Source organism: Agrilus planipennis, unplaced genomic scaffold (genome assembly GCF_000699045.2).
Source record: "Agrilus planipennis isolate EAB-ADULT unplaced genomic scaffold, Apla_2.0 scaffold423, whole genome shotgun sequence".
Taxonomy (NCBI): Eukaryota; Metazoa; Arthropoda; class Insecta; order Coleoptera; family Buprestidae; genus Agrilus; species Agrilus planipennis.
Genome location: NW_020439548.1, coordinates 81,568 through 84,124, shown reverse-complemented (window position 1 = coordinate 84,124; position 2,557 = coordinate 81,568). Strand labels below are relative to the sequence as shown.

The window sequence follows — 2,557 nt, the reverse complement described above, 5'->3', positions numbered from 1 at the left end:
TTATAGCCTTTCCCACATAATGTACAAAGGAGTAGAGCTTTTCCTGGTTCGGGATGGTGTTTCTCGATATGCATTGTTAAAAGTCTCTTTCGTGAATATTTATTACCGCACATATTACATAGAAATCGCTTTTCCTGGCTGTGGCTTGCTAAATGTATTCTCAGTTCACTCCTTTCTGTAAACGACCTGGAAGTTAAAAAGATAACTTCTTTAGACAATGTTATTTATGCAATTACAATTGTTTTGCGTACTTGTTACAAATAGCGCAGGAGTACGGACGAATGCCTAAATGTCTTTTCATATGTTTTGATAAATTTTCTTGGAGGGTAAACTTTTTGCCGCAAGTTAAACAGGGAAAGGCACCTTTACGTTTATGATGAAGTAAATGATTTGTCATTGTTCTGAGCGACGTAAATTCTTTTCCTGTAAAACATAAGTGAAATGTTAAGTATTTTAACTGATCAATTCATTACCACATAGGTAACAGTCAATTCCTTTCCCATGGGTTATTTCATGTTTATATCGTACTTTCCAAGTATTTGCTTTAAAATTGCAAAAACGACATGTCAAGTCCTTGAATTCATCATTATCTTCCCCATTATACTGATCACTATCATGACTTGTCTCAAAAGAATCATTTACAGTGATATTTCTGTAACGAATGAAGACAGTATTTGTATAAACAAATAACTGTAAATATAAATATAGTATATGTACTTTTTTAAGTGAATATCTTTACAGGTATTCTTCTTTAATGCTGAAACTTTTATGGGCTTTATGAAATTTTCACGTAGTATAATACTAAAAATATCCTGCTTTTGAAACTTCACTTTGAAGACGTTTAGTCGCCCCTCTTGTTGTTTTAATGCATTAACCTTTTCTAAGATAGTTTCATCAGATTTTAACAAATGCTCGGACTTTTCACACTGCTGCTTAAAGGTATAAGCAATATTAGCTACCTCATAACATTTTAAACATATGAAACCTGGAAGGCCATCACTTTTAGTTATCTAAAAAATAAAATTGTTTTTAAAAGGGTACACTACTAATAATTTGTGTTTAAAAGTGTAGAATATTAATATTGTACTAATTACCCACNTATTAACTGTGGCATTTTTGCATGATTAGATAAATTAGTTAAAAAGCGTTAAAGATAGTAGACAAAATTTGATTTTTTTGAATAAATTTTCAATGCAATTCTGCTAAATATTACTGTATTATGTACGTAAAGTGTACATATATTGATAAGTTGATTAACTTGATTAGTTGGAATCCCATTATTATATTACTTTCGATTAAAGTTAAAGTTAAACTTTATTATGAACATTAACTTCGTTGTTCTTGATACATGTTCATATTTTTTTAATAATTTGCAGGTAAGTTATGTGTATATGTAAATGGAAGTAACGCTACATTACATAAAGATTTTGTTTTACGATTTATAATATATTTAACTGAAATAAATTTTGGTAAATGGATTGATGAATTTGAAAAAAGGTGTTGTCTTTCAGGATTCTGATGGAGCCCAAGAAAATGGATAAATTGAGACATGAATGGAACCTATCTATATTTTGTAACTATATTTACATTTTTTTTGTTATTTTGTGACCATGCTTTAGTATATTTTATGTTTAAATGAATTCGATTTGATCGTTTTAATTTTCTGATAAACTGTTTATTTTTATTTTGCATTTAAATACTTTTTTGAGAAAAAGTATTTTGTATTTTATATAAAGTACTTTTTCAAACGTATTTTCTATTTGTAAAATCATCCATCCAACTGTATAAAATGATGAATGAAAATTGCTCACATTGACCATTGAAGGTATTAGAAGCTTAAAAAGGAGACAAAGAGAAATTCCATGAATGTCTTCCAATTCTTTAATTGAAGAGAGTTCAAAAAATTCTAAACTCCTTGAAAATGGATAACCTAAAATATTGGATCGATATTGTTTTCCGGGATCAATGTCATGGAATTTTGAAGTTCCAAATTGATATCAGCACCAGTCAAATCACCAGTTATCGTACGTTTAACAAGGAACTAAGAAATTCTATAAATTATGACAAAACATCCCGCAAAACAATATCGAATTGATATACAAGATATCGTGGTGTGTTAATAAATGTTTATAATCCAAAATTATTAGAAAACGATTCGAAAAACTTCACTTATTAGATGAACCCAAAGCTAAAGAAACTATGGATTCCATTTCTTTCTCTTATTATAATATGTAAGAGATCGGAAACAAAATGGGGTTGTAAGTATCTTGATATAAAATGATCGATGTTGATTTTACATCAATAAAATTATTTGCAACCCTATTTTGGCTTTGATCTTTCACGTTAAGTAAACTATTTTGGCATCAGTGACTTTTTTCCAATTAAAACGGGTGACAAAGGCAAATAAGGAAATATATAGAAGAATTATTTGTTGCTAAAGTGAAGAAACTATAACATAAAGATTAAAATCTCAATCACTTCAAACAGAAAAATATAAATCATACTCAATCTTCGCAGCTGGTGATATAGTGCAAACACCACTATTAGTGTAGAAAAA

General features: G+C 28.8%; 1 long non-coding RNA gene across 1 annotated transcript; it reads right to left on the bottom strand.

Moving 5' to 3' along the window:
- Positions 1-7: 7 nt before the first annotated feature.
- Positions 8-1,037, bottom strand: LOC112905924. The gene is made up of 4 exons (XR_003232093.1): positions 718-1,037; positions 474-652; positions 252-423; positions 8-186 (listed from the first exon to the last, which is right to left on the bottom strand). It is a non-coding gene; the product is annotated as an uncharacterized LOC112905924 (long non-coding RNA).
- Between the last annotated feature and the right edge of the window lie 1,520 nt (positions 1,038-2,557).